General features: G+C 39.5%; 1 pseudogene across 1 annotated transcript; it reads left to right on the top strand.

Moving 5' to 3' along the window:
• The first annotated feature begins 2204 nt into the window (after positions 1-2204).
• LOC307102500 (mitochondrial fission regulator 2-like) lies at positions 2205-3554 on the top strand (annotated as a pseudogene). The gene is made up of 2 exons: positions 2205-2237; positions 2383-3554. The product of its transcript is annotated as a mitochondrial fission regulator 2-like (transcript).
• Positions 3555-26413: the final 22859 nt, after the last annotated feature.

The following is a 26413-nucleotide window of genomic DNA, read 5'->3' as shown; positions in this document are numbered from 1 at the left end:
TTCATTGTTTTCTCTCCCTGATTTATTCATCCTGTAACATAACATATATTGACTATATCATAGTATTTAAGTATTGTTAATTTTAATTTGTAGTACTTAAGTTATAGGATATCAAAGAAAAGAGTAAATATCATACCAGGACTTTACCTCCTTTTCTAGGGAAAGGGTTAGTGTGTTTTTGGATGTACACAGGATAGCTATATCATGTTAGGCAGAATTATGACTTTGTTATTGTCTGTATTTGAAGACTAAGTATGAGTTAATGAGATGTGTATGGGTGCAAAATTGAGAAGAGGCAGACTTGTGATGGTCAATTTTGTCAACGTGACTGAGCCATGGGGTGTCAAGATATTTGGTTAAACATTATTTTGGGTGCTTCTTTGAGGGTGTGTATTTGAATCAGTAGACTGAGTAAAGCATATTGCCCTCTCTGAAGACATTGGGCCTCATCCAGTCCATTGAAATACTGAACAGAGCAAATAGAATAAGGGAGAATTTTCTCTCCCTGCCTCATTTTCTTCAAGCTTTTGGACTCAGACTTGGAACACAACTTATGCCATCAACTCTCCTGGTTATCAGGTCTTTAGAATTGAACTAAAACTGTGTCATTGGCTCTCCTAAGTCTCTAGTTTGCCAACTGCTGATTTTGTGACTTCTCAGTCTCTATAAATGCATGAAACAATTTTATAACAAATTATATGTATATATTCTAATACTGTTTCTTTGAAGAAGCCTGATTACATGTATAGTCATTTATTTCAAAATAAAATAAAACATGATCACATTTATAAACAAATCCTATCTAATAAAAGAGTAATATGCAAATTGACCGTACCTACACTACACCCATAAGCCATGCCCACCAGCCAATCAGGAGCGAGTATACAAATTAACCCAACCAAGATGTCTGAGGCCACGGAGAGAGCAGGAGGCTTGAGTTGCCCCCGGCGATGGAGGAAGCCAAGTTTCCACAGCCCTGGCCTGCCTTGGCCTCTGCTTAAGGCTACAAAGTTTCAAATATAGAAGATAAATAAATCCCAACAAAAATGGCTGCGGCCATGGAGCGAGCAGGAGACTTGGCTCCTCTGAAGGCTACAAAGTTTCAATTATAGAAGATAAATAAATCCCAGATCCCAGGGCCTCCGCTTGGGCCGCCGGGGGGCATTGCCAGCCTGCAAACCACCAGAGGCCCCTCACCCAGGCCACCCCATGCCCCAAGCGAACCCCCACCCTCATCTGGGACACCCTTCAGGGCAAACCAGCCGGCCCCCACCCGTGCACCAGGCCTCTATCCTATCAAATCCTATCTAATAAAAGAATAATATGCAAATTGACTGTCACTCCAACACACAAGATGGCTGCCCCCATGTGGTCAAAGATGACTGCCCCATGTGGACACAAGAAGGCCACCACAAGATGGCCAGCAGGGGAGGGCAGTTGGGAGGGGCCAGGCCTGCAAGGGAGGGCAGTTTGGGGCAATCAAGCCTGCAGGGGAGGGCAGTTAGGGGTGACCAGGCCAGCAGAGGAGGGAAGTTGGGGGCGACCTGGCCTGCAGGGAAGGGCAGTTGGGGGGGACCCAAGCCTGAAGGGGAGCACAGTTGGGGGGACCAGGCCTGCAGGGGAGGGCAGTTAGGGGCAAATAGGCTGGCAGGGGAGCAGTGAGGCATCAATCAGACTGCCAGGCAGAAGTGGTTAGGGGCATTCAGGAAGGCAGGCAGGCAAGCAGTTGGGAGCCAGCAATCCTGGATTGTGAGAGGGATGTCCGACTGCCCGTTTAGGACCGATCCTACCGGGATCGGTCCTAAACGGGCAGTCAGACATCCCTGGAGGGTTCCCAGATTGGAGAGGGTGCAGGCTGGGCTGAGGGACACCACCCCCCGTGCTCAAATTTTGTGCACCGGGCCTCTAGTATTTATTATAACTGATATCAAAAGTTTGAAAGGAAAGCTCAAAATATGAAAATATTGTGGTATTTCAAGGAAAAATAATTTGACCTATTTAACAATACTTAGTACTTTTAGATTGTTAAGAGATTATGATAGTTGTAACATAGTAAAACAATTATATTTGGATAAAATCAATCAAAACTGCTTATGTCATGTTTGAGTTAATTATATTAATGTTTTTAAATAAGTAAAAAGAAAACATGGGAGGTGAGCAGGTGGAGTCACCCAGGCTGAGGGAGGACTCCGGGGTCCAGACCCATGTCGCTGGGGCGTTGTTACCGCCTGCACCCCGTAGGCCGAGGCGCGCGGGGCGGGGGGGAGGGGAGGGCGGGAACGGCTCTGAGCATTCCTGAACCAGGTCCAGCGCTCGTGGGGCTTAGTCCACTGAGGATTCTGAGTCTGTGTTCCTTAACGACCGCAACTTGCTGTTCCCGAGTTAGCCGAGAGGCTCGGCTTCGGAGGAAGGTATGAAGAAACTGATAATGTTTCCTTGAATTTGCTTCTGTGTTTGCTTCATCAATGTCTCTCATTGAATATCTTAAGAGAAATACTGGCATATCTCGGTGTCCCCATAAACAAAGGTTATGGATCAGCTTGGAGTGTTATCCACCTTATTGGGAAAATTCTTCTTTAGAAGCTTGTTGCAGGCCTGACTTTGAGTTGATACCACTCTTGAACTCTGTAGACTCTGGTCACTGTGGATCTGTAGTTGCATCTTTTGCTGATATTTTGTGTGTGGCAAATGATGAAGAATCCAGATACCTCCGATTTCAAAATGGTATATGGCAAAATGAGGAGGAGACTGAAGTTTTCCATCCTTTGATATTAGTTCGGGAACCACTGTCACCTGCTCTAAGACATAACAAATCAATGAAAAGTTCTCAGCTTGTAAACATGAAGCTGCAATTTAAAAAATAGCTGTCCTTGAAGACAAACTAACTTTTCTTCGTTCTCAGATTGCTACAATTGTGCAAATGCAGGAACTGAAAAACAGTACTAATTCTGGCTCCTTGACTCAACTGATGGTCCTATGGTTTGGGACAAGTGCCATCATCAGGAACTGCTCAAGTGAGTGTCAAACCAGTTCCATTTTCAAGTTCAGTGCTTCCTGCTCCTCCTCCTCTTACCCCCTCTGTCCCCTCAGTTTTCTTCTTTGCAGCCTCCATATTCTCTTGTGCAGCTAGAATATAATCATATTTGTGACTCATATAATATAGCAACTGAAATGAAAAAAACAGCACCCAGGTGCTAGTAAGACCAATTACAGTCGTCATTCAAAACATCAGAAAAAAAAAGATGTTCCAAAAATGTTGGATGTTTTAAAGGATATGAATAAGATTAAACTTCATGCTATTGAACTGTCACCTGGAGGCAGACCCATTCATAAGAGGAAAAGACGCAGTTCACAGTGAGTCCAGTGTCTTTGATTTTCCAGGCACCAAAGCAGAAGTTTGTGTTCCAAGAAGATGATTCCTTTGAAAAAGAAAAATAGGTCTTGGGAGTCTTCTCCATTTTCTAGTCTAGAAACTTCAAGGCTGAGCTCTAATAATTTTGGACATCACATTTCACAGTCCAAAGGACAGTGACCTAAAGGAAGAACCGACAAACACAAAAAGTGTCATGACCAAGGTGTGAGCAATGTAAGCTGTATCTGCGCTCACAAGGAGAGATGCAGAGATACGCCAGCACGTCTTTCACTGCATGTTAATCTTCTGTTAATTAAATTAAAGGAAGTCTATATTAGTGTCAGGATATATTAGTGCAGAGGTCTGAGAAGTCTTGACTTTTAAGAATACCCGCCTCTGGTTTTGGAAGATACAGCAGTTAACTGGTTACTGTTGATAGGTATAATATTGATTTTTTTCATGTATGTTAATGTTATTAAAGGCTGAATACACACTTGGAATGTTTTTCCTAAGAGCTAAGTAGTAACTGACTTAATGTTTCTCATTAGAGACAGTAGGGTTTCACTGTAAGGTAATAGAAACCATTTTAATGGATTAAGAAATTAACATAAGCTAAGTCTATATTGTATCACTCAGCAAATTATAGTATGTTTGAGTTCTTTACAAACAATTTTAAAGCAATTATGACATCCTAATTTAAGAGTCTTTGAATCTTTTAAAAATTAGTAGTGATTTGGTTTACTTGGCCTCCAGAACCTTGGGAGATTTTTTTAAAATATAATTGTTTCATTCAGATAATCATAGCTTGAATCATATATGTTGAGCCTCCTAAAAATTCTTCCTGAAGGTGATAATTATTTTTTAGAAACTGATTTGATAAATGCTAGTATTTAAAGAATCTTCATAAGTTTTGCCTATACTTGCTATGTAAATATGTATGCCTAACTTTTTCTTTTGTTCCACAATATAGTTATACCCTGTTCCTTTGTAAATAAAATGTAAAATAAATGTACTTTTGTAATTTGAAAAAAAATAATTACTTGAAAATCAGCTAATAAATGTTTATGTTCCAAGTATTCACCAGATAACAGAAGTAGTCAAAGATATGTATGTACAAACAAGTGTAATGATCATATCTTACAATGGTTCAACTAAGACACTGAATTTTATATACATACAAATATCAGGATTATCTAGAGAAACGGGAACAAAAGAAGATATACAAATATACATAAGGAGATTTTTATAGGAATTGGCTCATGTTATGGAAGCTGAGAAGTCCCATGATTTGTCATCCAACTGTAAACTAGAAAATCAGAAAATTTGGTGCTATAATTTAGTCTGAGCTAAAAGGCCTGAAAATTGAGCTTCTGATGGTATAAATCCTGAGTCTGAAAGCCCCAAAACCAAGAGTGCCAATGTCTGAGGACAGGAAAAGACGGACATCTCAGCTCTCTGGCCATCCCTTAGCTAACTACTCAAGTTGACACAAAATTAACTGTCTTGTGCATATATTCCAAATACTTTAAAAAATTTATCATCTCTTTAGCAAAACAATTCTATGGAATGCCTCTTTTATAAACAATACTAGAGGCCTGGTGCACGAAATTCATGCACGGGGAGGGTGTCCCTCAGCCCAGCCTGCACCCTCTCCAATCTGGGACCCCTTGAGGGATGTCCGACTGCCCGGTGAGGCCCGATCTTGATAGGATTGGGCCTAAATGGGCAGTTGGACATCCCTCTCACAATCCAGGACTGCTGGCTCCCAACTGCTCACCTGCCTGCCTTCCTGATTGGCCCTAACCACTTCTGCCTGCCAGCCTGATCATCCCCTAACCACTCCCCTGACAGCCTGATTGATGCCTAACTGCTCCCCTGACAGCCTATTTGCCCCTAACTGCCCTCCCCTGCAGGCCTGGTCCCCTCCAACTGCTCTCCCCTGCAGGCCTGGGTCCCCCCCCCCCAACTGCCCTCCCCTGCTGGCCTGATCACCCACAACTGCCCTCCCTTGCAGGCTTGGTCCCTCCCAACTGCCCTCCACTGCTGGCCATCTTGTGTCCACATGGGGGCAGGATTTTTGACCATATGGGGGCAGCCATCTTGTGTGTTGGAGTGATGGTCAATCTGCATATTATTTTTTTATTAGATAGGATAGAGGCCTGGTGCATGGGGGGTGGGGCAGCTGGTTTTCCCTGAAGGGTGTCCTGGATCAGGGTGGGGGTTCCCTTGGGGCATGGGGCAGCCTGGGCGAGGGGCCTGTGGTGGTTTGCAGGTCAGCCACACACCCCTGGCGACCCAAGTGGAGGCCCTGGTATCTGGGATTTATGTACCTTCTACAATTGAAACTTTGTAGCCTGGAGCAGAGCCAAGCCTTCTGCTTGCTCTGTGGTGGCAGCCATTTCTGTTGGGATTTATTTACCTTCTATAATTGAAACTTTGTAGCCTTAAGCAGAGGCCTGTGCTGGCAAGGGCATGTGGAAAGCTTGGCTTCCTCCATCACCGGGGAAACCCAAGCCTCCCTCCTGCTCTCCAAGGCCTCAGCCATCTTGGTTGGGTTTATTTGCATATTCGCTCCTGATTGGCTGGTGGGCGTGGCTTGTGGGTGTAGCAGAGGTACGGTCAATGTGCATATTACTCTTTTATTAGAGAGGATATACTTATGTTCTTATCAAATATATGCACTCAAAAAGAGACTATAATGAAATTTAACCACACTAACATAATTTGTCCCCAGAAGTTGAAACAGTAGGTTAATATATATACATTTTTATTGATTAAGGTATTATATATGTGTCCTTATTGCCCCATTTCTCCCCCCTCCCCCTGTTCATGCCCTCACCCACCTGGTTTCTGTGTCCATTGGTTAGGTTTATATGCATGCATACAAGTCCTTTGGTTGGTCTCTCCCCCTTACCCCCACCATCCCTTACCTTCCCTCTGAGGTTTGAGCATCTGATCAATGCTTCTCTGTCTCTGGATCTGTTTTTGTTCATCTGCTTCCTATATTTTCAACTTTCTAAAAAACCAGCACATTTCAAAATTTAAGTACCAGTCCGAGTCAGACTATAAAAGAAGGATAATCAGACAAAGAGTAAATTCTCCCTTACTTATCTTTTTGCTCTATTCAGGAGTTCAATGGATTAAATGAGTAGCACCCATGTCATAGGATAATCTGCTTTACTCAGTCTACTGATTCAAATTCTAATCTCTTCCAAAAACACTATTACAGATACACCCAGAATAAGATTTAACTAAATATCTGGGTATCCTTGGGTCTAGTCAAATTCACACATAAAATTAATGATTATACTACATCATCTTTTATTGTCTTCTCTGCAATGATCTATTACAGAAAAATTAATTTTCTTTTATTTGATTTAGTATATTTTCATTTTACATGTTTTTGGAGTAATGTTTAAAATTTTTATTATAATTTATATTTTTGCATTAAGAATTATATTTGTAAATTGGAGTGTATTCACTACGAACTCTGAGAATTTAGCTGTGAGTTTATTTCCTAAAGCTTAATACTTACATTTATATGATGCATTTAATCTTATGAAGTACAATCAAAAGCCAATTTTCATTCAGTGTGCATATCTGAAGTAAAGACATCTATAAAGAAGTATATTTTGATATTCTAGATGGAGACATTAAGGGGTGGTTATTCACAGCAGGGTTATCTTCAAAAGCGATTGAGAAGTCTCAAAAATGAGTAAGTATTGAAGATAACTTTTCTTTAATGGCAACAGTTGTTGAAAATTCATTTAGTTATGAGAAATGAAAACTAGTATTTTTGGTCGAACAGTCTGATGCTAATGTGATTCTAAATTTATTCCATGGTGACAAAAATTAAATGAAGTTTTTCTTAGTAGCTAAAACTACACAAAAGCTAGTTATAGCACTAGTAGAAGCATGAAATAGAAGCCAGTTGGAAGTTTAGGTTTAGTATAAATTTAGATGGACTAAACATTGAAATGTTAGTGTGAATGTTCTTCATTTCTTTCCTGGAGATAAAGTAACATGTAAATTAGGTCTTTTTATTGTACCTATTGTCTAAAACCTTCCCTGATGTGGGAAATCCTTTTATCTTAGAAATTACTCCTGCTTTGCTCATATCCCTATGCAGTCTCATTCATCCCAAAACTGTGACATACAGACCTTTGAGACTGCCTGGACTTCTCTCCCATTTAAGGTTATTGGAAAGGGACCAGGCCTGGAGCAGGTCTGCCTCGGGCTGGCCAGTAGTGAGTGGGTTTTTACTTTGTGCAGGAAAGATTTCACAAAACAAGTCCAGGTGATTTTGAGAGTACATTCATTAAAGCTAGGGATGGTGAAACAAAGGAAAGGCTATTTAATTATCTGTCTCAGTTTCACTATTCCACTTGTCCTGGTTTACTAGCCTGTCTCAGTAAGAGGCTCTAAATCAACATTCACCTAGAGATGTATACCCCTATGGCCTCTAGAAAACTAAAATGTGGGAGGCGGATAAGGAATGCTTGTTGTGAGTCAACATGAGAGTGAGATTTTAGCAAAATATTGAAGAGGAGAGGGAGCAAGCTATGCAAATATTTGAGGGAAATACAGTCCAGGCTGATGAAATGCAATTTTAAAAGTTTTAAAGTGTTTAAAGTATGGTTGTGTGTTTTTGTGTTTTGTTTTGTTTTTGCCTTTGCTTGGGTTCCCCCAACCCCACCCCAAGGAAAAAAAAAAATTTGGGTGACAGTATTTTATTTGGAAATAACCCTAAAGAACAGGAGTGGGAAGTGGAACATGTGTTGAGGGATGAAAAAAAGCCAATAAAGTGTGAACTACGGTCAGATTACACAGTGAGCAACTGAAGACCCTCTATAAGTTGGGTAGAATGTGTCTAAGAATTGTCCCACTGAGAAACAGGAAAGCTTAAGTATTGATCCAGCAAATCTTGTTTAATTTGGACTTTCTTGTGAGCTAGAGAAATTTCTCAGGCAGAGAAGCTAAGAGGAAAAGTGACTGAGTGTAGAAGAAATATCTACAGGAGCTGAATGTGAATTTTATGAAATAGGCCATGGAGGCCAGGTGGGCTTTAACAACATTTCCTACAGTCTCTTACTACTCAACCCAAAAATCAATAAGTGGGTCTAATTCTGCTTGATACGTTTAACTCAAAGCCCTCTCTTGCATTCATACCCGCTTTACGCCTTTACCACAGAAGACAGTGATTCTCAACTCTATTGGACGGCAACCTCATTTTTATAACGAACTTTTTGTAACATTCACTTCACTCTTCTGAAATAAAATTCATAGAACATATAAACTATAAAATAATTTAAAAGTACCATTGCCCTATACTAACTCTGTTTCTGCCTCTGCCTATATTCCATGTAGCTCCTCTGATCTGCCAAAGTTATTTTGCAAAATGCATCTGTAGATCATATCACTTCTTAAAATCCTAGCATAAAGGAAAAACCAAAGGAAAGGCACTTATAATAAAGTAAGATGCATTTCAGTAAGTGCTGAGAAAACACTACAGGAGAAGGCACAGTGATGATTCATAATCAGTGGTGCAGACTATTACAAACATATTCAATTGGCAACTGAAATATCCTGAGCAGTGTTGCCTTGCTGACTTAATTTCCAAAATAGTGAACAACTTACTGTATAGCTGTAAGCATATCTTTTTCTACTTGAGCATCTAGATGAGAACACAATTGAATGATACTTGGTTTTTGCCTTGTAAAACCCTGAGCATAAGACACAGCTAAAACATGCCAGACTCCTGACCCAATGAATCAGTGAGATAATAAAATGTTGCTTTAAGTAATAAATTTGTGGTAACTCATTATGTTGTAATGAAAGAGTAGCACTCAATTTATATAACTACTTACCATTTCAAGAACATGCCATTCAATGTAATTTCTGTCTCTTAACAAACACTATTATTATTTTTCCTATAATGTGCACCCCAATCTCATAATCTCTTTTACTTTGTATATATCCATGTGATTTGAAAGGATGATTCTTAAGGTTTTCTTTCCTTTGCTAAATCTCTTGCAAATGTTGTATATTTACTTTTTCTTGTTTATATTCATTGCAATGTAATGAGTTGTTTCACATTTATGTTCCCTACTGAACTCCATTTTTGAGAGCAGAACCATAACCGCATTTGTAAAATCAATGACTATTGTGGACCACATAGAGGGGTTCTATGAAAAGTAACCTCACAGGGTGATCTGATCATAAATTCCTAATTGGGCATGCCATGGTGGGTAGTCATGCCCCAGGCCTAAAACTTCTTCAGTGAAAGGTTTAAGCCAGCCTGAGCAGTGTTCTTGTGCTTCTAGGTAAATACACCCTTGAAATGCCAGAAGTGACCTGGCTGGTGTAGCTCAGTTTGCTGGACGTTGTCCTGTGAACAGTCAAGGGCACATGCCTGTCAGGAGAGCATTAACCCTAAAGACAGCACATAATCTTGTTAACTCTCCTGTAATACAAATCCTACCTTACTTTCTATAATCTTCCTTTCATCAACTCCTTAATTTCAAATGCATAAAAGCTATAAAACATTATTCTCCAGAGCATTTTAGATCTTACTCCCTGACATATTTCCTCAGTTTCACTGAAATATATTCATAAAAATTCCTTACAGGTTTGGACATTTCTTATATCAACACTAGCACATTTATTTATTCATCACAACTATGAATCAGTGAATAAAATAATGACTATTTTGAAGTAGGTTCTATTTTTGTTGCATATTCTGTCCACTTAGGTCTCCCAATTTAGCCTCCTACATCTTAATATTCTATATTATAAAAATTGTGCTGCCTAATTTATTAAATGGTTTAGGAAATCATTTATTGTATGTATGTTATGAATTTAGTAGTTTAAGGTATATATATATATTTATATTTATTATTTTTAATTGGAGTTTGGTATGGAAAAATCTTTATATAATGGCCTAGAAAAGAAAAACAGAGCTTAGAACATGCCTAGGAAGATAAGGTTATTAAAAAGTATTTTTTCTCTAAATGTTATCAACTAGATTTTAATTTGTAGTGACCAAAATATCCTAGAGGACATTTTGAAGTGAGAAACTTTATAATCAGTTTTCCATTCCCTATGTGCAGTCCTGGCATAGGTAAGCACAGAATAACCTTTTTCTGCATCTTTTCTCCACTCTTAAGCAATTTCCCCATCCTCTTAACTTGTTCCAAATATTCTTTTTAAAATTTTCTTCCTTTCTCTGATCAAATATATGTCTAAATGTCGAAGTATACTTTTAAGAGCATCAAGGCAATTATAACTCTTCATGGACATTAAATGCATTTCCTATAATTTATATGAATGCCATGACTTACAGTGGTTTACAATATAGGGTGACATGTTACTTATCGATATCAATATTAGATCATGGAGCCCACCAGGCTGAAATTGAATAATAAAATTTCAGAGTTGGAAAGACCTTAAAGTTATTTAATAATGCAGATCCTTCATTTGCATATAGATAAGGGAACAGATAAGGTCAGCAGAGGCTGAATTGCTTGTGTAAGGTCACATAACTAATCTGAACCTGAAAATAAATAAACACTTTAATACCTTTGCAGAGCCTTTTCCCCTGTGCCCTCTGCCTCTGTTGTTCTGGCACTAAGGAGAGCCTCTTAAAAATAAGCAAATATCCACAATAGGAGAAAACTTTAATATAGGGCTTATTATTTACCAAGGCATGTTAAAAGGATAGGTAATCTATAGATATAAATGTACTAGAGGCCCAGTGCAAGAAATTCGTGCATGGAGGGGGGTTGTCCCTCAGCCCAGCCTGTACCCTCTCCAATATGGGACCCCTCAAGGGATGTCCGACTGCCCTCTCACAATCCAGGACTGCTGGCTCCCAACTGCCTGCCTGCCTGCCTTCCTGATTGCCCCTAACCGCTTCTGCCTACCAGCCTGATCACCCCCTAACCACTCCGCTGCCAGCCTGGTTGATACTTAACTGCTCCCCTGCCAGCCTGTTTGCCCCCAACTTCCCTCCTCTGCCAGCCTGGTCACCCCTAACTGCCCTCTCCTGCAGGGTTGATCACCTCCAACTGCCCTCCCTTGCAGGCCTGGTACTTCTCAACTGCCCTCCCTTGCAGGCCGGGTGCCTCCCAACTGCCCTCTCCTGCTGGCCATCTTGTGGTGGCCATCTTGTGTCCACATGGGGGCAGGATCTTTGACCACATGGGGGCAGACATATTGTGTGTTGCAGTGATGATCAATCTGCATATTACTCTTTTATTAGATAGGATAGAGGCCTGGTACAGGGGTGGGGGCCAGCTGGTTTGCCCTGAAGGGTGTCCCGGATCAGGTGGGGGTTCCCTTGGGGTGTGGGGCGGCCTGAGCGAGGGGCCTGTGGTGGTTTGCAGGCCGGCCACGCCCCCTTGCAACCCAAACGGAGGCCCTGATATCTGGAATTTATTTTCCTTCTATAATTGAAACTTTGCTTCCCCTGTTGCTGCGGCAACCCTGGCCTGCTCTCTCAAGCTCCATTCTGCCACCATTTGTTTGAATTTGTTTACCTTCTATAATTGAAACTTTGTAACTTGAGTGGAGGCTTAGGCCTGGCAAGGGCAGGCGGAAAGCTTGGCTTCCTCTGTTACCAAGAAACCTTGCTCTCTGTGGCTGTAGCCATCTTGGTTTGGGTTAATTTGCATGCTCGCTCTGATTGGATGGTGGGCGTGGCTTGTGGGTGTTGCTTGTGGGTGTGTCGGAGGTATGATCAATTTGCATATTTGTCTATTATTAGGTAGGATGCTATGCACTTACACATAGAGTATAATTGTAGTCATAGAGAAAATGTCACAAAATTGAGCTTTGAATAACTAATATTAATAGGAAAGGTAAAAATTAAAGAATAAAAATATCATTATGAGACACAAAAAGAGTGTCCAGACAGGAGAAAATCCAGAGAAGATCAAGGAGAGAAAGTTTGACGGCAAAGTAACCAAAAGCCAGGAAACAAACCAGCAAGCACTCGGGAGATGCAGTTCACCTTCATTCCAAATGCCGCACTGCTGGCTCAGGGGGAATCAGTTCCCCAAAAGCTTAGCAAATCTATTCTGCTAAACCCCGATAATATATATCCCCAGATTCTGTTTCAGGGGGGCTAATTAAAAGCTATTCTGCTGAAAAGTAGTTCATAAAAAATCTTCTAGCTGCCACCTGTTTTTAGTTCAAGCCTCTGCAAACTTAGTGTACCAGGATGTGGGTTTGCTCCACACAGGGCTAGACTGATTATACGTAGATAAGGAAGTATTCTGTCTCTGCTGGGGCTGGGTAAAGCTGTCTTTACTCTGTTTCTATAATCACCTATGCTGTCCTTATCCATTACAAAAGAATTTTAAGAAGGAGGAAATAAATGAGTAAGAAGTGAAAAATGTTCATTAAGTTTACATTAGATTTTCATACATGCAGGTCATTTTTGTCATTATAAGAGTAAATTCTGTAGATTGATGAAGTAAATTAAGTTTTCAGGGGAGTTCTTATGAGGAGAATATAAGGAGATAGTGACAATATTCTTTGCTTGACTAAATTTTACTCAGGCTTCTGAACTTTCTCCTAGGTCCATATGTGTACTTCCTTCTAAAATCCAGCATTAGCCCTGGCCAGTGTTGGTCAGCTTCCTGCACCAAAAGGTCACAGGTTTCATTACCAGTCAGGGCACATGCCTGGGCTGTGGGATCAATTTTCATTGATGGTTCTTTCTCTCATCAATGTGTCTCTGTCTCCCTCCCTTTCTCTTCCTCTCTATCTCTCCAAAATAAATAAAAAACATATTTGAAAAATAAAATAAAATCCAGTTTTAGGAAGAATCTTGATAAGTCATTTTAGCCAGACTGCCCCCCCCCACCTCCCCTGCTCCCCATTTCACCCATCCTCAATAAATATCTGGTCACCTAAGATAGCAGATCAGATTCCTCATTCTTTACCATCCCCCCAGTTAATGTATGATTACCTTGATCTTTGTTCACCAGAATTCTGTTAAGTCAGTCAGTTTAGCCAGAATTCCCTTATCCCTGATACATTCTCTTAGTAATATTTTACCCAATGGCCCCACCCTGTTCTTTGGCTATACATTTTCAATTGTCCATGCTATATTCCAATTTGAGCCCAATCTCTCCCCCATGCTACACCACAAGAATTTATCTCAGTGTTCCTTATACTTATTATGATAGTGCCCCCCTCCCCCATAAAGTCTTCCTTACCATGCTTTAAGAAGTGTCATTGGATTTTTCTTTAACAATCCTTCATAATAAAAAGGCAATATGCAAATAACCATCACTCCGCTACGCCCACGATTGGGCGGTGGGAGGCTGGGGGGCGGGACTCGGGGTGGCATATCCGGCCATTGAGAGACGCGGGACTCCTGCTCCCCCCCCTGCCTCTCAATGGCTGGATTGGTGGCCGCTGAGGGGGGCTGCCTCGGACACCCTGGACACCCCGCTCCGCTGCCATCGGAGGCGGGGAGCCGGTTGTCCGCACCCGGATCCCCTGCCGTGCTCCCCTTCGTCAGCGCCTCAAGCCCCAGCAGCAGCGGCAGCGGCTGGGGATGAGCTGGTGATCCCAACAGCCTGGCAGCTCAATGGCGGCGGCGGAGGCAGCATTGGGCCTGGGGACTGGCGAACAGGCAGAAGATGGCCCTGATCGCAGGAGGCTAGGCCTAGGGACCCTACCCGCACGATTGAATCGTGCACTGGGCCTCTAGTAGATAATAAATAGAAATAATTTTTCAAAAAAGTTTAGTATGAAAGGATAATGATATAATGCACTATTTGGAGAGAAAAGTAAAGATAGGAAGCTCCTGTTTAATTTTTAGTTATGGTCTTTAAATACTAAAAGGAAGGTAAAATTTAAATAGATAATTAGAAATATGTGTGAGACAACAAGTAGACTCAACAGTTCAGAATCTTCCAGAGGGTCAGAGATCTACCCTGGAGTTAGCCAACAATAAGCAGAGAACTGAGTTTCTATTGCGATGACTTGTGTTTCTCAGGAAAGCAGAGGAGGTGGTGAGATGGAGTGTTGAAAGGCAGGGGGAAGGATTAAAGTCTGGGAGTTGTGAAAGAATTTTAAATTAACTGTTGAAGTGTTAACCAAGAAAGAGGCTTAAGCTAAAAGATAAATAAAAAACATTTGTTTGGGGTCAGAGATTGCAAATGGAATAGACAGATTCAGATAGCAACCTAAAGTGTACTTCAGGGAAAACAAAAAAAAAGGCAGGACTTACAAAAGTTCAGGGTGGAAATGCTGTACTCAGTCTGGTCCTCTTTATGTAGATGAAGTATTCTGCCAGGTTAATAGGGATTGGTTTATCCCAATATGCAAACATAGGAGGCTGGCTGGTAAAAATGGCTCTTTTTAAAGTAAGGAACACAGATGCTCTGGTTTTCATGGTGAGGAATAGATTAAAATTCAGGCACAGCTGAAAATTTCAAAAGTGCGGGGAGAAACATGCTGGGTGATCTGTGTGTAAGACAGAAAGCCACAAAAAATGTAAAAGGGGGACCTTGAAATCTAGACTATCCTGTAGGGGAGCCATGAAACCTATAAGGGGAAAAATAATAAAACCCTTGAACCCCCACCAGGTGGGAGCTCAGACTAGCTGAACTGCCCACTTGTGCTTTATGCCAAGTGTACTCTTAATAAATTTACTTGCTTTGCTTTCTTAATAAGTTTGCTTGCCTTGCTTCCTTAATAAATTGGCTTCCTTTGCTTCAACACTGTTTCTTGTTATTTGTCTGAATTTTTTCTTGTGAGGGTGACAAGAGCCAAGGAGGGGAGATCCCCCTCTAACTCAGCTCTCTGGTAACACTTCCATGTTGATTTTTTTTTTCCTCCAATAAACTGTGGATTTGTAAATAATGTTATCTTGGCTTCTGTGAATCTCTGTTTGTTCGTCCAAGGATATTTTTTCCCCCATTGATTTTTTAGAGAAAATGGAAGGGAGGGAGAAAGAGAGGGAGAGAAAGACGGGTACATGCCCTTGACCAGGAATTGAACTAGCGACCCTTTACCAGGCGTCCTCAAACTACGGCCCGTGCAGGCCACATGCGGGTGTTTTTGCCATTTTGTTTTTTTACTTCAAAATAAGATATGTGCAGTGTGCATAGGAATTTGTTCATAGTTTGTTTTTTTTTAAACTATAGTTAGGCCCTCCAACAGTCTGAGGAACAGTGAACTGGCCCCTGTTTAAAAAGTTTGAGGACCCCTGCTTTAGCCTATGGTCTGATGCTCTAACCACTGAGAAAAATCAGCCAATGCAGGTTCTGTGATTATTGCTTGGCAATTGAATGCTGTATAACTGCCACCATTAATACAGAATAAATAATTCAATTTTTATATGTCAAAATTATTTATATTTTTATTTGTGATTTTCTTTCTAGACATTAACCTGAAATAATTGAAAAAGAAACTTGCTGCTACCATACACATACATTTAAAGAGTCAAGGTATTGACTGTACTCAAGGATTATATATTACCTATTTTCAGGTGACTAGTGCTGAGAAAATAGTGTTTCTTCTAGGAATTTGTTTAGCTGAAGATGTTACCCTAGACCCGTGGTCGGCAAACTGAGGCTAGCGAGCCACATGCAGCTCTTTGGCCCATTGAGTGTGGCTCTTCCACAAAATACCACGGCCTCGGCGAGTCTATTTTGAAGAAGTGGCATTAGAAGAAGTTTAAGTTTAAAATATTTGGCTCTCAAAAGAAATTTCAATCGTTGTACTGTTGATATTTGGCTCTGTTGACCAATGAGTTTGTCGACCACTGCACTAGACAGTCTGGGAATTCTGGGGAGTCTCCCCCTTTGGCCAGGATGGTGCAGGCGGAGGTTCTTACCCTAATCTGTGGGCTCAATTCTGGGCTGTGGACTCAATTATCATTGATGGTTCTTTCTCTTATCAATGTGTCTTGTCTCCCTCCCTTTCCCTTCTCAAAGACCAGGGGAGATGGTCTTTGAGACAGGACTCCACCATTCATCGAAGTTGGCACCTGAATAGGCCTCTTTCCTTTACACCAGCACCTTCTCAAACGTTTGGCTTTCACTGACATGGGCAGCTGAATCTGCTTTGCTCAGTCTCAAAGGTAGCTTACTTAATTACTTTGAACATAAGCATAAAAATGTGCCTTTGAGAAGCTAAATTTCAGGTATTAAAAGTTAGATATTTCTGAAAAGGAGCTTATTTCTTATAAATTATGTCATACTCTGATAACTGGAAGATAAGACACAACAATGAAAAATGTTTTCTCAACCAATGGATGATTCTCTCTCATTGATATTTCTCTCTCTCCCCCTCTCCCTTTCTCTCACAATGCTAAAATGCACAGTGGCAGTAACAAAGAATATGGAGCAGGTAAGAAGGTGTTTTTAGTTGTTGTTGTTGTTTTTTAATAGAAAATAATGACAGCAACTATTTTGTATTCAGAGCTCACCTTTTTCTAGACAATACACAAACACCATTTCAATTAATACTTGCAGTTAACCAACTCAGATGAACAATATGATTCCAGAAGTATAACTTTTAGGCATTTTCTATTTACTATGGGCTTACTATATTCTACTTATTTGTCTAATGTCATTGCAATTAATAATTGAATTTTTATAACAATCTTATGAGGAAGATGGCATTATTATCCCATTTTATAAATATAGTATCTTCACACTTTCAGAAAGTAGACAAACTGGGGATTCAAATCTAGACTGCTCCAGAGTCACATAAATACTAGCTATGCTGCCTCCCATTGGCTGTAATGACTGTTAAATAATAACTTACATTAGTGGAATTCTCTGTATAGTAAACACAATGCTAAAAGCTTTTATGTCCTTTAGTGGGAATGATTTAAACATTACTGTTTTTATTGGAGGATTCTATTGGAAGGCACAGAAACAAAATTATAGTTAATGCTCATATATAAGAATGTGTATTCACTAGTTTTTCCTACAACTCTTGTTATTTTAGTGATTTATTATGCTGAAAGAAACAAATTTACAAGCATAATTATAGTATGTGCAAGAATGTGATAAATGATCAAAGATGGTTATGGAGGACAAAGAGGAAAATGAATTCTTTAAGGAAAGGGAGTAAAAGTGATGCATAAACACTTTAAAGATGGCCCTTGAAGTTGAAGCAAGAGTTGTCTCTGTATTGGCTGTGAAGTACTGTCTTAATCCAAGTCATAGAGACTAGAAATTACAGCTAATGGTGAACAATGTAGGGCAGTTGAACTTTGTACTGTTGAGCAGTTATGTGTGAGAAGAAGGGGCAAAAATATAATAATGAATTAAAGAAAAGGAACAAACATATTTTAATAATTTCAGTCAAATAGACTTACTAGGTGTTTTCAATATTCTATCCAATTTATTCTGACAACTCTGTGAGATAGATTTCATGATTTGTACTTTATCGATGAAGAAACTGAACCATAGAGAAGTTACATTTCCTGTCCAACATGGCACAATTTTAAATGACAGATTTAGATTTAAAAAATAAACTGATGAATAAAATAGATCCAGAGACATAAAGGCATGGAACAGACTGTGGAATCTCAGAGGGAAGGCAGGATGAGGGTGGGTGGGTGGGAAGAGATCAACTAAAGAACTTATATATATATATGTATATATGCATAACACATGGACACAGGCAATAGGGTGGTGAAGACTTGGGGTGGGGATGGTTGTGCTTTAGAAGAGGTCAATGCGGGGGGGAAAGGAGACACACATGTAATATTTTCAATAATAAATATTTATTAAAAAAAATAACCTGTCTGTTTCCAAAGCACACACACTTTTAACTGAACTGCAAAATAATGCACACTCAGCCCTGACCAATGTGGCTCAATTGTTTCATCCCATGAATCCAGAGGTCACAGGTTAGATTCCAGGTAAAGGCACATGCCCAGGTTGCTGGCTCAATCCCCAGAAGTGGGCATATAGAAGACAACCAATGGATGATTCTCTCTCATTGATATTTCTCTCTCTCCCCCTCTCCCTTTCTCTCTCCCTCTAAAATAAATAAAAACATATTTTTTAAAAATAGTAATGCTCACTGTGATTATACAAAGCAGTTAAATAATTTGAACTGATATATACATAGGGTAGAACAAAAGTAGGTTTACAGTTGTGAGTATGCAAAACACAGTTTATTCTTATACTATTAATTATTTTGTATTATTTTCCATACAAACAACTGTAAACGTATTTTTGCCCCACACTGTATACATATAAAGCAAGGCATGCTTTCATACATGAGTTTTTCAGTTTATCATTAAGGCAAGAAAATAAATTGATTCAAATTTTTCAGTTAAAAAAGAAAAAATAGGTATTTTTAAACATTATTTTTTAAATGTATAGCATGATCTACATATGGCTACACCCTTCAAACATAAATTCCTGGTAGTCAATGGCAGATTTAATGAAAAACATAACATCCTCTAGAATTGCAACCCACAGGTTGAGAACCGCTAGCAGGGTCGCCTAAGACCATCGGAAAACACAGATATTTACATTATGATTCATAACAGTAGCAAAATTACAGTTATGAAGTAGCAACGAAAATAATTTTATGGTCGGGGGTCACCACAACATGAGGAACTGTATTAAAGGGTCGCGGCATTAGAAAGGTTGAGAACCACTACTCTAGATCTATAGATAAAAGTATTCTACTGAATTGAATTGTGTTTTATGCTTAAAGTATCTTTCAATTTATCTATTCAACTGGGTTATTTATTATCTTATGTCTTCTTTTTAACTAATCACATAAACTTTTACAATGCTTATTCATTGACAGAACAGGTCTTAGGAAAAATCATATACCTTTAAATAAAATAGAATGTAACTTATATTTTGTACTTTAAGTCCTTATTTTTATTTTCTAAAAAAATTAGTGCTTATCATTAGAAATAAAGCTTTATGTATGTCTTCACATGAATGCATTAAAAAAATACAAGTGAATGTGATTTTTTTTTCAGTTATCTTTTTTTTTTTTTTGGTTGGAAGCAGGAAAAAGAATAATGGCAATTGTATAGTTTAGTTGACACTGTATTGTTTCATCTTCAATATGATTTTGAATGTTCCTTTTGAATAACCACTACTCATATCATATTGATTCATGTGTTTTTAAATCCATGAAGCAACAAAAGAAAAAATCTACAAGTGAGACTACATCAAACAAAAAAAAAGCTTCTGCCTAGTGAAACAATCAATGAAATGATAAGGCAACCTATGGAATGGGATAAATATTTGTAAACAATTATATCTAATAAGGTGTTAATATCCTAAATATATAAGTAACTCATACAACAATTTCAAAGTAAAAAACACAAAAGAAAACTAATTTGATTAAAAATTGGCATAGGACTAGAAGAGACACATTTCCAGAGAAGATATAAAAATGGCAAATTAAGTACATAAAAATATACTCAACATGACTAATTCTCAGAGAAATATAATCAAACCACAATGAGATATTACCTCATTCCTGTTAGAATGGCTGTCATGAAAAAGATAAGAGATATCAAATGTTGGCAAGAATGTGGAGAAAAGGGAGCCCTGATTGGGAACATAAATTGGTGTAGCCACTATGAAAAATAGTACAGAAGTTTCTCAAAACTTAAAATTAGAACTACCATATTATCCAGTAATTCTACTTCTGGGTTTGTATCCAAAAGAAGCAAAATTATTATCTTAAGAAGATATCTATATCCTATGTTCATTGCAGCATCAGTCACAATAGTGAAGACATGAAAACAACTGAGTGCTCACTGACACATGAATGGATTATGAATACATATATGTGCAATGGAATATAATTCAGACATAAAAACAAAGGAAACCGTGCCATTTGTGACACTATGGATGGACCTTGAAGGCATTATACTAAGTGAAATGTCAGGCAGAGAAAGGCAAATACTGTATTATCTTTCTAGAGGCCCGGTGCATGGATTCGTGCACCTGTGGCATCCTTCAGCATGGCCTGCACCCTCTCGCAGTCTGGACCCCTCGGGGTATGTCAGACTGCCAGTTTCGGCCCGATCCCCGCAGGCCATGGCCTGCAGTCTTACATCCCCCAGGGATGTAGTAGTGTGCGAAGCCGCAGGAAGCCAGAGAGGAGCCCGAGCCTGGGCCAGTGTCGCGCCTCTCCCGCTCATCCTGGCCCCGCTGCGCCTGCTGCCACTGCTCAGTAGCGCTGCTGTGGAGATGGGAGAGGCTTGTGCTGCTACAGCTGTGCTTGCCAGCCATGAACCCGGCATCTGGTGCCTGTTGATCAACTGAGTGGTGCTCCCACTGTGGGAGCGCACTGACGACCAGGAGGCAGTCCCTACGTTGAGCATCTGCCCCTTGGTGGTCAGTGCGCATCATAGTGACCAGTCGTTTGGTCGTTCGGTCACTTAGGCTTTTATATATAGAGACTAGAGGCCCAATGCATGAAGACTCATGCAAGAATGGGCCTTCTGCCGAAACCAGTTTGGCTCAGTGGATAGAGCGTCGGCCTGTGGACTCAACGGTCCCAGGTTCGATTCCGGTCAAGGGCATGTACCTTGGTTGCGGGCACATCCCCAGTAGGGAGTGTGCAAGAGGCAGCTGATCGATGTTTCTCTCTCATCGATATTTCTAACTCTCTATCCTTCTCTCTTCCTCTCTGTAAAAAAATCAATAAAACATATTTAAAAAAAAGAAAGAAAAGAAAAGAAAAGAATGGGCCTTCCTTCCCCTGGCTGTCAGCACCGCCTTTGCTCTGGTTGTAGCCGCCTTTCCACCTCCCCACACTGCCCAGAGGCCTGGAGCAGCTGGGGTGGGGTGTCCTGTCCCACCCCCGGCCGCTTGGCGTCTGTGTATGCAAATTAACCTGCCATCTTTGTTGGGTTAATTTGCATACTCACTCCTGATTGGCTGGTGGGTGTTGCAAAGGTATGGTCAATTTGCATCTTTCTATTTTATTAATGTAGATATGTGGAATCTGAAACTACTGAGTTTATTATTAACAGAGAGTGGAATGGTAGTTGACAGAACTTGAAGGTTTGGAGAAATGAAGAGAAGTTGTTCAAAGGGTGTAAACTTTCTGGTATAAGATAAATAAGTTCCTGGAATCCAAGGTTCAAAGTGCAGTTTGGTGGCTATAATTACCAATACTGTATTTTATACTTGAAAGTTGCTATGAGAGTAGAGTTTTAATGTTTTCTCCATAGCAACAACAAAAGAATGTAGCTATGTGAGATGAAGTATGTCTTATTTAATCTTACTGTCATAAATATTTTATAATATATACATGTATCATATCATCACATTGCATACCTCAAATTTACACAATCTAATATCTCAATAAACGCCCCCCCCAAAAAAGTGTTTCTGTGTTACATGTCCCATGGAAGCTGAAGTGTTAAAAGCAAATTCTTTGTCGTTAGAGGAATATGCATTCAACTTAGACATCAAATAATTGTCACAAATTAAAATTCAAAAAACATGAGGTGAGAAAGAGAAAAAGTAAGAAAGAAAGAGAGAGATGAAGGAAGGGACAGAGAGAGAAAAAGGAAAAGGAGCAAGAGTGCGGAGGGGGAGGATTAGAGAGAGGGTGTGAGGAAAGAGAAAGTAATGCAGAAATAATAAGATGAGTCAGCAGATTCAACAAGTGGCCAGATCACTTGTTGAAAATATAAATTAAAATATTCAAGTAGATTTGTAAAAGTACAAAAGCAAACCTCAGGAAATTTTTAAATGTGAAATTAAAACCTGCTTTAATATAATGGAGAAGAAATTTATATAAATAAAGTATTCTCAATATATACAAAGATATAAATAAATGGTGAATATGTTAAAAAATATAGAATTGAGAGAGAAGTTTAGAATGAGAATCCCTAACACAGATAGATAGATCCAGATATAATAAAGAGAATATGTGACAGAGCATATTCAGAAGATAATGACTGAGAATTCACCAATGAGTACCAATAAATAATTGAAAGGCAATTTATACTTGCACATATGGTAAAGAATTGAAAAACACTAAAAACAAACACCCCAAAAACCTTCCATAAATGCTGCCAAAAAAGAAAAAAGTATGTCCTGTAAGTGAATGATAGGGTGAAAATTGACATGTCATTAGCAATTGATAGCCAGATATATTGACAACATAAAAATATTAGGAATTGTTTTATAAATACCTCCCCTGTAATAACAAATGGCTTATTTGAAAATGTGCTAGGTTTCTCTCTGGGTAAATTTTCCTTTGTTGCTATTTCATTATTTGTTTTCTTAAAATCAGACTCTCTGCTATTTAATTATTGCAAAATTCTTTTCTCTTGTTAGCAAGTAATATTTATACAGTATTAAAGAAACCTTCCAAACCACTGACTTTCTTTTGTATATGTCATATTACTACTAATAAATACCATGTCAAAAAACAAAAACAATGGTCAGAGATTTTGCTGCCTATGTTTTCTTCTAGGATTTTTATTTTTCGTCTTACATTGAAGTCTTTTATCCATTTTGATTTTATTCTTATACTAGAGGCCCGATGCACGAAGATTCGTGCAAGAATGGGCCTTCCTTCCCCTGGCCCCCGGCACCACCTTTGCTCCGGCCTGGAGCCACCTTTCTGCCTTCCCACGCTGCCTCGAGGCCCAGAGTGGCTGGGGCGGTGCAGAACGCCTGTGTCATTGCCATGGCGATGATGCAAGCGTCCCACCCCCGGCCACTCAGCGCTTGTGTATGTAAATTAACCCGCCAGCTTTGTTGGGTTAATTTGCATACTCACTCCTGATTGGCTGGAGGGGGTAGCGAAGGTACGGTCAATTTGCATCTTTCTCTTTTATTAGTGTAGATATGGCGTATGTTGGTGATCTAGTTGCATTTTTTTACATGTACCTGTCTAATTTTCCTAGCACCATTTATTGAAGAGATTATCTTTAATTTGTTGTATGCCCTTGCCTCCTTTGTCAAGTATTAATTGTGATGGCTTGGGTTGATTTCTGGGTTCCTGTTCTGCTCCATTGATCTATATGCCTGTTCTTGTGCCAGTACCAGGCTATTTTTATTACAACAGCTTTGTAGTATAATTTGATCTGGAATTATGATGCCTCCAACTTTGTCCTCTGTCTCAAGATTGCTGCAGTTATCAGGTCCTTTTGGTTCCATCAAACTTTTCGAATATTTGTTCTACTCTTTGGGTAGTATGGACATTTCAGTGATGTTAATTATTCTAATTGATGAACATGGTATATGCTTCCACTTGTTTGTATCTTTCTCTATTGCTTTTTTCAATGTTCTATAGCTTTCTGAGTTCAGGTCTTTTACCTCCTTGGTAAAGTTTATTTCTAGGTATCTTATTTTTCTTGTTGTTATTGCAATGGTAAGTGGGATTTTTTTTCAGTTTATCTTTCTGAGATTTCATTAGTGGTGTATAAAAATATCAATTTCTGGATGTTAATTCTGTATCTTGCTACATTGCTGAATTCATTTATTAAGTCTGGTAGTGTTTTGGAGGAGTCTTTAGGGTTTTCTAAGTACAATATCATGTCATTTGAGAATAATGACGGTTTTATTTCCTCCTTTCTAATTTCAATGCCTTTGATTTTTTCTTCTTGTCTGATCACTGTGTCTAGGACTTCCAGTACTATTTTGAATAAGAGTTGTGAAAGCAGACATTCTGTCTTGTTCCTGTTCTTAAGGGGAATGCTTTAATTTTTGCCAATTGAGTATAATGTTGGCTGTAGGTTTGTCATATATGGCCTTTATTATGTTGAGGTATGGTCTCCTATTCCCACTTAGCTGAGAGTGTTTATCAAAATGGGTGCTGGATTTTATTGAATGTTGTTGTGTTTTTTTTTTGCCTCTATTGATATGATCATGTGATTTTTGTCTGTCAATTTGTTTATGTGATGTATTACATTTATTGATTTTGAGATTGCACCAGTCTTTTATCCCGGGAATAAATCCCTCTTGATCAAGGTATCTGATCTTTCTAATGTATTGCTGGATCTAATTTGCTAGAATTTTGTTGAGGATTTTAGCATCTATGTTCATCAGGGATATTGGCCTGTCATTTTCTTTCTTTGTACTGTATTTATTTGGTTTTGGGATTAGCATAATGCTGGCCTCATAAAAAGAGCTTAGAAGTGTTCCTTCCTCTTGACTTTTTTGGAGTCGTTTGAGGATGATAGGTGTTACTTCTTCCTTGAATGTTTGGTAAAATTTCCCTGGTTCAGGACTTTTATTTGCTGGGAGTAAAATCTCAGGCATCTCACAAAGCACAATTTTCTCTTGTCCTAGGGCAAGTGAAACTAAGGGAAAAATAAACAAACAGACTATATCAAATGAAAAAGCTTCTGCACAGCAAAAGAAACCATTGAAATGAAACAGGAACCCATTGTATGGGAAAACATGTTCACCAAGGATACATCTGATAGGTGCTTAATTCCCAACATATATAAAGAACTCATACAACTCAACAAAAGGAAGACAAAAAATCCAGTTTAAAAAAATGGGCAAGATACAGGAATAGATACTTCTCCAAAGAGAATATATAGATGACCAATAGACATATGAAAAAATACTCAATTTCATTAGTCATCAGAGAGATGCAAATTAAAAACTACAATGAGTTTTCACCACACACCTGCCAGAATGGTTACTATCATCATTAAATCAACAAACAACAAGTACTGGCAAGGATGTTGGGAAAAGGAACTCTAGTATATCGTTGGTGGGAATGCAGACTGGTGCAACCACTGTGAAAAACAGTGTGGATTTTCTTTAAAACATTAAAAATGGAACTGCCATTTGACCCAGTGATTCCACTTCTGGGAACATATTCTAAGATGTCTGAAACACCAATTAGAAAGAATATATGCACCCCTATGTTCATAGCAGCACAATTTATAATAGCTAAGATCTGGAAACAGCCCAAGTGCCCATTAGTAGATGAGTGGATAAAAATGCTATGGTACATTTACACAATGGAATGCTACACAGCTGTAAAAAAGAAAGACCTCTTACCATTTGCAACAGCATGGATAGACCTGGTGAGTATTATACTAAGTGAAATAAACCAGCCAGAGAAAGATAAGTATCACATGTTCTCACTCATATGTGGAATCTAATGAACAAAATGAAGTGATGAATAAAATAGGTCCAAGGACCTAGAAGCATAGAACAGACTGGCTAATTTCAGAGGGAAGGCTAGCGTCTGGTGAGTTGGAGGGGAGTGATTAACTGGGGAACTTATATACATATATGCATAACCAATGGACATAGACAATAGTGTGGTATAGGCCTGGCATGGAGCAGGACCTGGGAGGAGGGGGGGCTAAGATGGAGGAAATTGGGGGATAGCTGCAATACTGTCAACAATAAAATAATAATCCTATATAATAAAAGGCTAATATGCAAATCATCCAAAAGGTGGACCGACTGTTTGCTATGACATGCACTGACCACCAGGGGGCAGACGCTCAACACAGGAGCTGCCCCCCTGGTGTAAGTGCACTCCCACAGGGGGAGTGCCGCTCAGCCAGAAGCCCTGAGCCGGACTCATGGCTGGTGAGCACAGCGGTGGTGGTAGGAGCCTTTCCCACCTCCACAGCAGCGCTAAGGATGTCCACCTGCAGGCTTAGGCCCGCTCCCCACGGGGAGTGAACCTAAGCTGTCAGTAGGACATGTCCCCGAGGGCTCCCGAAGGGCAAGAGGGCCCAGGCCGGGCTGAGGGACACACCCCCCCTCCCCCGAGTGCATGAATTTCGTGCACTGGGCCTCTAGTAATAATAATAATAAAAATGTAAGAAAAACAAGAAAATATTGGTCATGTGATCTTTCTCCTCAGCAAATCCTGATTGAGTCTATAATATTAAAACTACTTTTATTTAACTTTTCCTACTCTTAATCTGTGTCTTAGGGAGTAGTTGTTAAATACGGTAGTGACAGTTTTGTCCGCAAATGTAGAAGTAAAAAGCTTTTTATTAAAGAAATATAATTAAGAGGAATTAGCAGAAAAGTGGAATATTAGCAGGTGCAAAATGTGGTACATTTTTAGTATCTAAAATATTTTGAGCTA

Source organism: Cnephaeus nilssonii (assembly GCF_951640355.1).
Source record: "Cnephaeus nilssonii genome assembly, chromosome: 1".
NCBI classification, from domain to species: domain Eukaryota; kingdom Metazoa; phylum Chordata; class Mammalia; order Chiroptera; family Vespertilionidae; genus Cnephaeus; species Cnephaeus nilssonii.
This window is presented reverse-complemented; position numbering and strand designations above follow the sequence as displayed.